Raw genomic sequence first — 12,124 nt, 5'->3', positions numbered from 1 at the left:
ACCCAACAGATCATACCAAATTAATAAGACTGCTCCCAAACGTTGCAACAGTTAGCATAAACATCCCTTGGCACAAAAGGTAAAATCAAGCACAGGGTCTTCCAGGAGAGTTGTCAGAGAGTGAGGGGGATCAGCATGGCCCTGCTTCTTTGGGTTCAGCCGCTTCACTACACTACTGCTTGCTAACCAAACCAAACCAGAGTAATGCTGAGCTGGGAAAACTGGACACACCGCTTTAATTGTGTGAGTGTTCCTTTTAAAAACTTGAAAGCCTTTTTACTGAGGAATTATCTGTTAACTATAATCAAACTGACCCTAAAACCCTTCAAACTTAGACTTTTCAGAGGCTGTGTTTTTTGCCGTCTCTCCGAAGAAAAACAAAGGACAACATAACATTTTTAAAGGATCAGCATCATTACATATATCATTAGCAAGGAAACATGCTATTCCTTGAGCTGAGAGTTGGTCCAGTACTCCGACCACGACTTCTCCACACTTCATTGGACACTCTAACCTGACTTTAGTTAATTGAACACTTATTGTCTCACCGCGAATTCCCGTTACTAGTACATTTTCTGGCCATAGTACTTCAGAAGTATATATCTCCTAATCTTTCAACATCACAGATTGAGAGGATCCTATACCTCTAATATTGTAATCTCTTTATCTGCTGCTCCTGGCCTTAGCAAGTAAAATTTACCTTCACAAGTGCGTAGTTTAAGAAGTTCTGACACTTACTCCTTAACGAACATCTGACCAGGTGGTACATTCTGGTGCAGCTTTCCAGCCAACACTGTCCTTTCCTTTACCTCCACAACAACATTCACTGGCTTATCCTGTTTTCCTAAATCTGGCTTGCCAGGGCTTTTCCTAAACAACCAACAATATGTTTTCATGTGGTCTATTTTATTGCAGTGAAAACACTGGAGCGTTTTAACTTCTCTTGCCCCTTCAATGGTTTCCTTTTAATGCTACAGTAAGTTATCCTTATGATCTTCACCGACGTCTACCTTTCTGTTTCCATGTGAGGATTTCTCTTTTCCCCAATTTCTATTTCTCACGGATTAAATTTGATTTTGGAAGTCAAACTTTGATTTATAAACCAACTCATAATCATCAGCCGTTTCAGCTGCTAATCTTGCCGTTTTAACTCTCTGCTCTTCCACATGAGCACTCACTACTTCAGAAAATGCATTTTTGAATTCGTGTGTAAGGGCCAATTTCTGAAGTTGAAACTCCCTCCATTTTTCCTTTCCTCCCTCTCATTCTTTTTTTCTTTTTCTTTTAGTTCGGTGAAAGCACTTATTTCTTCTTTTCTTTCCTTTGCTTTTAATCTAATTCAAACTGATTCATTTCTGTTGCCCTTTTCTTGTCTTTTGTCACTAACTCAAAATTCTTCATTTCCAAATGAATTATAACTATCTGTAAATTTTCTAATCGCGTTTCCAGCAAATTAAATGCTGAGGTATTGATGTAATTATCTCGCCTTTCCTCCCGGAAGGAGGCATGTCCAACTCGAGCAGTCTGCTAATTCCATCACATTGGCCTTAATCAAGGTGCAAAATCTCCAAAATCACTTCTTCCACCCCCAGAAAATTCTTGCTGACTGAAAGAGACATTGCTATCTCAACCACTGTTTAAAACAACCTAAATCAACTGTCGGAGCAAAAGACACTAACACCTACCACTAGCTGCCTTCAATTCCAACAACATTAATCCAAGTTTGGAACTGTAAACTCCCGTATAAAATCCCCAGTCTGTTATGGATCAGTCCAGACACTCTCAAGACAATTCAAGAAAGTAGCCCAGATCCTAACGTTTCTAGTTGTTTTGAGCATGTGTAGAGTGGAAATTTCAGGACAGATACAGCTTGCCAAAGCACTTACTTTTGAAAAATGACAGAATGTATTTATATGCTTAACGAATAAATCACAAACAAGCGAAAACAGGGTGCAGACTAACTTAACGTATGAGGAATCCCAGCAGATCATGACAACTTAATTATGCTGTTCCAAATACAGCGACACAATAATGATATAGTCTACATTCCAGCAATTTCTAATTACAGCAGTGTTACAAAATATGCAAACTACATAGAGGAAATACTAAAACAAAGAAACTAATGCACTGTGAACCGGAAAGAAAATATGAACAGGAAAGACCACTTTATGACAATTTTTAGGAGCATGATTGAGTTAATTACAGTAATTACAGAAACGAGACAGTTTTAAAAGAGATCAGATAATTCTTACTGGAAAACAATTAGCGTGAAGTAAAATTGAGTACTAAAATAGCTTATTCCAAAAATAAGTAAAACCCTCACGGGAGAAATAAAAAGAAGTCGAGGCAAACCATTTCATCAATGCAAATGACAGCTTGTTTATTCAAGAAACAGTGTAAATCTCCCCTCACACAAATCAAAAGAATATCGTGTTACAATTGCAGTAAAAGACTGGGTAGGCCGCACTTCTTGGCATGCCTGCATTTTTAAAAACCAGAGAAATTTAAATAATGAACGATGTTAAATTTTTTATTGATCCAGATGCTTGGTATCCATCCCCAGCTGTAGAAGGATATGCACGTAGAAATTGTGGAAACGTTCATCTAATTAGTTCACATTTAAAACATTTGCAAAGTTAGTTTCAGACTGCTGGAGTGTGGTTTAAGAAGTATTGAAAAATATCGTGTCGGCTACATCCATAAACATTAAGTCTGCCAACATAACATCGTTGGTGGAGAAGGTTTTGAAACCTATCCACAAGTACAAAATTGGTTTAGATTTGGGACACAGGTATTCAACTAGCGTAGAAAATTCAAGGGATAATCATTAGTGAATTGTTTGGTGCGAAAAAAAAGATAAAATTGTTCACGTTGTGAAGCGCATGGTGCGCAGATGGGTGTCCAGAGAAAATCTGAAAATTTACATATTTCTGAGGGGAGTGAGTGAGGGAATAACTTGGGCGTTAACAGGTATATTTGTAGCATTCTTGAATAGGGGTGAGGTTCGGAATACTGGAGAATTGTTTATGTTGTCCCCTGGTTTAAGGGTATCAGGGATAAACCAGGTAGTTATAGACGGGTGAGCCTGACGTCATTGGTAGGGAAGTTACTGGAGAAGATAATGAGGGATAGGATCTGTTCCGATTTGGAAGAAAATGGGCTTACCAGTGATAGGCAACACGGTTTTATACAGGGAAGGCCATGTCTTTCTAACTAAATAGGATTCTTTGAGGAAGTGACAAAGTTGATCGATGAGGGAAGGGCTGTAGATGTCGTACACATGGACTTGAGTAAGATATTTTATAAGATTCCCGATGGTAGGCTGATGGAGAAAGTGAAGTCGCATAGGGTCGAGGGTGTACGAGATAGATGGATAAAGAACCGGCTGGGCAACAAAAGATGGAGAATAGTAGTGGAACAGAGTTTCCAAAAAAATGGACAACATTGACACACTGGTGTTCCACAGGGAGCCATGCTGGGACAACTGCTGTTTGTGATATATATAAATGATCTGCAGGCAGTTATCAGTGGCCTAATTAGCAAGTTTGCAGATGACACTAAGATTGATGGAGCAGCCGATTGTGAAAAGGACTGTCAGAGAACAAAGCAGAATGTAGAGAGATTAGAGAGTTGGGCAGAGAAATGACAGATGGAGTTCAATCGGGCAAATGCGAGGTGATACATTTTGGAAGGTCCAATTCAAGTGCAAACTATACAGTGATTGGAAACGTCCTGGGGAAAATTGCTGTACAGAAAGATCTGGGTGTTCAGATCCACTGTACCCTGAAGATGCCAACGTAGATCAATAGAGTTGTCAATAAGACATACAACATGCTTTCCTTCATCGGACGGGGTATTGAGTACAAGAGTTGGCAGGTGATATTACAGTTGTTTAGGACTTTGGTTTGGCTAAATCTATAGCACTTGTCTGTTTCTCTGACATCCCTAAGCGCTTGATTAACTCGCTTAAAAAAATTCAGCTTTACTTTTACCCTTGGTTAAACCCTCTTTGTTAATTATAAAAGTGTGGCTTTATTTGTCTTTCTAAACTTTCTTGGTAAATTTGAAAATTATCTTCAAACCCCAGTCCCTCTTGAGCAATCTTGAGAGCCACGTCTCTCACTTTTAATTTCACCAATCACAAGTTAACGAAATTAAACAGAATGTCTCACCTATGTTTTGTTGAAAGATCTATGACACTAATCAACAAATCTGCTGGGATCTTTCATACAACAAACCTTTTCAAATCTGTTCAAATCTTAGTCTGGATCCTTTGTCTAAACCTGTCCAAATTACAGACCCGAGCCCCCAAACACTTACAACATGGTGGCCAACCCTTCTGCTAATTAAATAAACACCCCACAAAAGCTCACCTTGCCTCATAACCTGTTAAAGTTTGAGTGACAGGGAAATCCTAGATTCCATTATTTAATGAAACATAATCAATTTATTCTTTAATTCTAAAAGTGAACATTAAATAACAACTATTCACAACACTAATTCCCCTTTCCCTTAAATGGTTGTTATCAGTTTCCCAATCTGTGAATTATACTGTTCCCATGAAAATCCATATTAAAATTACATCAACTTAAGTTCAAAACCAAACAGTGGCTGTTGTAACTGGAGTCTGTCTTCATCTGACTGATGATTTCCCTGGATCATCTTTGGTCTTTTAGTGCAAAGCTGTTTCATATGATAGAGGGACCTTTGATAGGGAGTCTTTTGAATGACAGTCTCTCTCCAGTTGGCAGTTTACTCTCTATCTAACTTCGAGTATGTCTGAGTCGTTTTACACCAAATGTCGGATCCTCTCATTGGTTTGACGTTGGCAAAATAACAAACTCAAACTGGATTGGGTTTTACTATCCTGGGGCATAATTTAAACTGATTGATTAAATTCCAATTGCTGACAAAATAGCAACCAAACCTAAGGTATCTGTTGCACAGCCAAATGTTGCATATTTTCAGCTCTCCAGTACACTCTGAGAAAGGTAGCTGGACATATAACAGGTGCTTGTAAGCTCACAGTGCAAAACAACGTTCACCCCCTCTGAAAGGTAGCGTACACGCCTTCAACATCATAATACAGTTAATAGGGACACGATTTATTCCCTCATAGATTTAAGACAAATTAAAGCTTAATAACAGCTCAGGACCAAGCAATGATTCTTGGTTCACTTACTGATTGTAGGTCTCCAGTAACAGGTTTTAAATGTATTAAAATAACTCACTGGCAATGCCCCCTCTTCCTCCCTTTCCTTTATTTTGGCAATGTGTTGAACTACAATCTTCTGACACCGACTCAGAAGCATTTTAATGATGAAATGTTTCTCTCAGCTCTCTTTCACTGTCTGATTTAAACTAAAGATTTGCACTGCCTTGTTGTCTGCCCTTGCGCACAAAATTTAAGCAAACTATACTTATTTCAGATAAATCTTGTATGAACCTTTCCTAACCTCGAATGCCCTTCCTGAAAAGGTCGTTGATTTTATTTATGAGCCCCAAATGTCTAGCAATAAAGAATCATGTGTTCGGCTACAAGCATGACATCTTAATCTCAAATGATAGGTGCTTTTTAATAATTTCTGCAGGTCTCGGTTTACAGCTTGATGCAATTCATTTCCTCTATCGTATAAATCTCTACAGCTGCACCAGTTGACCAAACTGACCATGTTCGAAGGTACTTTTTAATTTATGTTTTGAAACTAACCAAACTATTTTTCTGCTCCCTGGTGTCAGTGTCATTTTTCTTACCATGTGAAATAATACTTAATTTCCTTCAATTGGTGATCAGTGATTAGATTTTTTTGCTACTTTTACAAATGAAAAACAAACCATAGTTTTTAGCTATATAGTTAAATACAAATTCCAGATACTTAATTCTGAGAAAAGGAATGCCAACTTAACTGCAATGGCAATGGTATCAAATGCTCATCCGGAAACTTGCTGGTTTGTGGTTGCAGGTTACCATGGCAATGTATTTGACGGAAGCTGCTGCTGATATCAATTCTCCATAGAATTAGCACTGGTCTGCTAAGCGAAAGACACAAGCTACTGAACGTTCACGTTGTATTCACGTTTTTGCATCAGGAGTGTGTGTATGATGTTGTCCAGAAAAATGACTCTGCTTTTCAAGATACTTCTGTGTCAACTTGTCCTCAGGGGTAAGACCTATAATTCAATCCTTGATTGGTAAATAGAAGTTGAAACACAAGTCAATATTCACCAAAAAAGTTCAATTGGTATGATCACAGAGCATCAATGAACCTCGGAAACATGGGATAACAATATGTAACTTTCAATTCTGAGAGTAGATGGCTAAGTGTTTGACATTTGACTGGTTTTGTAGCAAGGTAAAAACAATGACTGCAGATGCTGGAAAACAGATTCTGGATTAGTGGTGCTGGAAGAACACAGCAGTTCAGGAAACATCCAAGGAAGGCTTTTGCCCGAAACGTCGATTTCGCTGCTCCTTGGATGCTGCCTGAACTGGTTTTGTAGCAACAAAGTTAAGGTTGGTGGGAAAACGTGATCGTTTCAATTTTTACCATGGTTTCTGGCGCAATTAAAAAAACAGAATTGCAAACAGAAAACTAGAAACAATCATTTGTATGACATGGTTGAATGGTCTGCAGTCGTCACTGCACTTTTGACACAGAATTTACAGGTCAAAGCTTAATGCTCCAGAGGTTTGTCTCAATACGGATGAAAAGTAGAAAGCACGTGACATAGTTAATTTCAGAAAATGTTAAAAATCACACAACACCACGTTATAGTCCAACAGGTTTAATTGGAAGCACACTAGCTTTCGAAACGTTCACATCAGCTACCACCTGATGAAGGAGCGACGCTTGGAAAGCTAGTGTGCTTCCAATTGAACCTGTTGGAATATAACCTGGAGTTGTGTGATTTTTAACTTTGAACACCCCAGTCCAACACCAGCATCTCCAAATCAGAAAATATTATATTTTTTAAAAAAAATCTGGCTCACGAGTGCTACTTTGCTGCTCTATATAGAAACCATGTTTGCATGAGTGCTTGCCTCAAAAACCAGATCAGATTAGAGAGTAAGGACAAATCCATTATGCAGGTTTTTTTTATTACCTTGACCCAAAACCATGATAAATGTAATGTATCACAGCACAAAGAACGTCATCATTGCATCCGGCCAGTGTCAAGTGACTGCTCAAAGACTGTTTAGCTGTACTCAGTGGCACATGTTCGACCACAATGTGAGCCATCTGGAAATTTGACTGGAAACAAGTTTTCACGAGCTGGAACAGAAAGGTTTTGTAAAACATAAAATAAATGCAACGTGTAGAAACAAAGGCCAACCGCTAATGCTGCATCTTAAAATGATGTTCGCTAATATGTATTTGAGTGAGCATGGACAGCTTTGCAAAGTTCACCTTGGATATTACATAAGAGGGATCTCAAAAATTTAATTGCTTCATTATTTGGCACTAAATATTACCATGCCAATTTCGAGGTATTGTTTTCCAGAAACAACCATTTAGTCGAAATCGAACCTGGGGCCATAAAACAGCAGTGCTAACCACTGAGCCATCGTGCCACCACTATATCTGTTACAATAGCACAGAAGACTTTGAAGCATTTACAAATATATCATTCTTGGTTTCATGAGAGAAAGTGAAAATAGAAAATAAGCCTTAAAGTTCGTTCAACTTTCCTAATCGTTAATTCGCTGGTTACTAAATAATAGTGCCTCACATCTGAGCAGCGGATACGAACATATAACTGCATGCATTGATGCAGGGGCAAAGTAGTTGAACTACAAGAGAAAGTGATAAGGACATTCAGTTATATGAAGTGTATAATAAACGAAACTGTGCAAGAATGGAGGGAAAAATGATGAGTTATCGTCAAAGCTTTCATTGATTAAATGAATGACATAAAAACATCCACTGACAGGAGAATACATAGTCGAAAAGTATGGTGCTGGAAAAGCACAGCCGGTCATGCATCATCCGAGGAGCACGCGAGTCAACATTTCCAGTATGAGCTCAAAACATCGACCCTCCTGCTCCTTGGATACTGTCTGAGCGGCTGTGCATTTCCAGTACCACACATTTCGACTCCGATCTGCACCATCTGCAGTCCTCACTTTCTTCCAGGAGAATTCATAACAGAATGAAGAGCACAAAACCTTTGCGATAAAAAGAAAATGCTTTGTATTTTCGTATATTCAAATACACAGATTGGTAATGCACTGTTTGAAAGGAAAACAAAACCTAAAAAAAAAGTTGTATCATATTACTTCAAAGTTTAATACTCAAAGATGATATTTTGTGAAGTTACCGTATGTGTCTGTCTAATTTTTGTAGTTAGTTCAGATTACATTTGCAATTTTGTGAATGGGTCCTGTAACACAGGAGGTGGAACATAGAAAATTAGAGATTTGTGCCACTCAACCAATCTCTGATGCTAGCTATACAATTCTCTCATGACTGATCTACTAATTCAGTTCCATTTTTTTCCAGAACCAAATGAAATAGTAAGCTTACTGTTTTGGGGTTAGTTGCGCATTATACACCTGTACCCGTCGTGAAATTTGAAACAACCATGGCCAAAGGTTTGGAATAACAATATAAAATATGAAAAGAACATGCTCAATGTTGCAGGCGGAGTGGTGGCATGAATAATACGATGTGTTGTCTTTTGTAATTGAACACACAATAGTCTGGCTCATTCTGGGTGAGAATGCATAAAAGGTGTGAAAAAAAATGGGAGTGGAAGATTTACGAAATTCTATGGGAAAATCGAACAGAGTGAACATTAACTCGGCATTACATCAAACAGCCACCAAACATTGCAAAGAAGTCTAATAATAGAGAAAATAACACTGTTTACATAGAAGAATGAACTATCAAAAACTAAAAAAAAGTTTTGATCAGGAATTAAATATTCCTAAGTGTCCATAACAGAGAAAGGGACGCAGAAAGTTCTAAAACATTAGGGAGTGAAAGTGGGATGTAAGTCAAACTAACTTTGGAAAACGTGGAGCAATTGAAGTGGGAGATGCTAAATCATCGCGTTTTATTTTACTGCAGCAGATCAACTTACATTAAGAGCAAGAGAAACCAACGTGACTGGAATCCGGGGTAAGTCAGTTTTATTAACGATTCAGCAAGAAGGAATAGTAACGAAAATCACCTGGGATAAGGGAAAACAAAGATTCATAACCTGCTCAAAGAATGGTCCTTGCAAAAAATTCGGGAGACATAAAGACCGTGTGGAATGCTTCCCTGATTGCTCCCTAAAACTTTTAAATCTACAAGTCGAGGACATTGGCGTCTATCAAGTAACCACAGTAGCAGTTGATGGCCTCACAAAACTTCAATCTGTCTATTTAGCTATTTCTGGTAAGTAATTATATGTTCTTTTGACGAAATGGAAGGTGACACTTCTGATAATTTTCAAGAGTTTCGAAATCAATTCTCACACTCGTAGATATGAAAGTACAGAAACTGTTAGCATCATACATGTTAACAATACCAATGATTTGTAGGACCATCTCATGTTTCTGCAGAGATTCAATTTCAGTTCACACATAATGTCTTTGTTTTATTCCTGCCACATCCACAGTTAAGCACGCAACCTTAATGTTGTTCCTGCAAAGTTGACAACTTCATAACTTACGGATGATGCAAGTCTATGGCAACTGTGAAATGGGAAGAAGCCTGATATATTTTAGTTGTGGGTGGCGAGCTGGCAGATGATGTTCAATGCAAAGAAATTAGATGTTTCAGAAACAAAAAAAAGTGTTGCTGGAAAAGCTCAGAAGGTCTGGCAGCATCTGTGAAGAGAAATCAAAGTTAATATTTCATGTCCTGAGACCGTTCCTCTGAATTAATGATAGCAAGGATAATTTAGGTTAAGATGCAGAAAATAGAGTTGGGGTTGGGGTGAGGATCGAAATGGATAGACACCAAAGAGAGGGAAGAACAGTTGGATAGTCAACGGAGTCGACAATACTCTGGCTGGGAGGCTGAATAGCTTTTAATGGAGACTGCTAGTGGTGAACAATGGATAGTATGTAATCGCAATCTATGTGATAACAAGGCTTGGCGTATGCGGTAGGGGGCCAAAACTTGAGGGATTTCAGATGCTAAAATTATTGAACTCAATATTGAGTCCAGAGGGCTAGAGCGTCCCCCAGAGGAAATGAGATGTTGTTCTTCCAGCAAGCGCTGAGCTTTGCTGGAGGACTGCAGCAAGCCTGAGACAAAGATGTTGGCCAGGGAACAGGGTGATACATTAAAGTTGCAGGCAACTGCTAGCTCATGGTCTGTTTTTCTCAGTATTGCAATTCGGTAAAAAAGAGCGTGGAGAAATGGCATTAAATAAAATCAGTGTTGCAAATTACATCTAGCGTTGGACAGATCTGGATATTTATTATAAATCACAGAAAAGATAGCGATGAGTGATTCTGTATTTTTGGCTTTATAAATAGGATTATGTCGAATAAAGACAGTCAGATGGTCACGGGCATACAAACAATGTTATTTAAGTTTCAGTTAGAGTATTGTGCACTGTGCTGGGGGGGCGGGGGGGCTGCACATTGTGAAAGGTGTGAATACAGGACAGAAGTGAATACAGGAATGAAAAGGAATGAGACAGTTCATCTGTGAAGAATATTCAGAGCAGTTTGAACTGTTTCTCTTGAAGAATTGATGGTTAAAAGGAGATTTGACAAAGTATTTCAATCAATAAGGATCTGAACAGGATGGATTCGGTTAAACAATCCCATTTTTAAACAAATTGCGAACTATATAGCACAGTTACAAAACGATCGTAAAAGTAGGAAAACTGAGTGGAAGAAATAGACATATACACGAGGAGTAGTGATTGAAAGAATGCTGAAGGCAATGAATTTGAGGCAGTGAAGTAAAAATTCTGACGACAACAAGCAAAAAAATTGCGGGATTATATTTAAAAAAAAAGTCGTGAGCACGATGTTATAAAGCTTTATGCGTGCATGTGTTCTTGAGGAGTCAATAAACTTTTTCTGTCCCCTCACAGTTATGTGTTTCTGTCATTCATTGCAAACCACAGGCCGTCAAGCCTAAGTAAATATTCCTAGAATGTTGATTGACATCTGAGAATAAACACGTTTTGAAGTAATTTGCACGAACAGTTGCATGAACATATTTCATTAATTCTTTAGTGGAATTTTGGAAATGTCACTTGAAGGATAACCAGGAACTGCAGCCACAAGTATTGGTGCTTATTTGCACTGTTACCATATTCTCCGCTCATAACTTGAATGGAGACTTCAATTGCTCCAAAAAACCATAAAATATAAAAGTTTGATGCACAAACGTCATAATACCCCAGTGTTCAAATTTTCCATACATTTTCTTTAAAAAAAAAGCACAGTCTTCGTGACGATCCATAGTAATCTGCAAACCTTATATTATTTGATTGTGAAATGGTAGCAGCAGCAGAACAAATTGCTCAGAGGTGCAACGACCTTTGCCAAAAAGTATCAGAAGGTGACTGAAACTCGGCTGCACCAAATTCGCCTGTCATGTCACCACACCACCCAAAAATGCTTGCCACTGGATATTTAGCACTGCCCGGCTCTAAATCGAGGAATTATTACTTTTCTCATTCATCCAGTTTGGGTAAATGAATCATTGGATTGATCCAGAGTGCACATACAAATTCGAGAGCAGAAATAATCACAGATTGCTTTTGTTCCATTCATAATATAATTGTTAACAACGACCTTGGTTGTTCTTAATCTTGAATTTGTATTTTGAAATGTTCAAAGCAGTTAAGCATTGACTCGTTTTTACAAGTGTTGTACAATATACCCCTGCTTAAAAAAGTGAAATAAAGGAATATCCAGTTTGTTATCTGCTACTGAAAAATTATCATTGATAAATACTCAGCTTACAATCGAGGAGAAAGCTAAGTGATTGAAAGATGAATTGTTTTTATTTTGCAGTTCCGGTGTCTTCTCCTACAATTGCCATTTACCAAGATGACTTGACTGAACATCGTGCCCTGGCGCTGTTTTGTAAAATTAGTGAAGGGACATTTCCTCAGTATTCCTGGCAGAAGAACAATCAAGAGCTGACATCAAACCTTAGGTTTA

General features: G+C 38.2%; 1 long non-coding RNA gene across 1 annotated transcript; it reads right to left on the bottom strand.

Annotated features, from left to right (window-relative positions):
• Positions 1-2,330: 2,330 nt before the first annotated feature.
• LOC140458795 (uncharacterized) lies at positions 2,331-9,176 on the bottom strand. The gene is made up of 3 exons (XR_011953700.1): positions 9,085-9,176; positions 7,105-7,274; positions 2,331-6,184 (listed from the first exon to the last, which is right to left on the bottom strand). It is a non-coding gene; the product is annotated as an uncharacterized lncRNA (long non-coding RNA).
• Between the last annotated feature and the right edge of the window lie 2,948 nt (positions 9,177-12,124).

The sequence above is a fragment of the Chiloscyllium punctatum genome, chromosome 34, assembly GCF_047496795.1.
Source record: "Chiloscyllium punctatum isolate Juve2018m chromosome 34, sChiPun1.3, whole genome shotgun sequence".
Lineage (NCBI taxonomy): Eukaryota > Metazoa > Chordata > Chondrichthyes > Orectolobiformes > Hemiscylliidae > Chiloscyllium > Chiloscyllium punctatum.
This window is presented reverse-complemented; position numbering and strand designations above follow the sequence as displayed.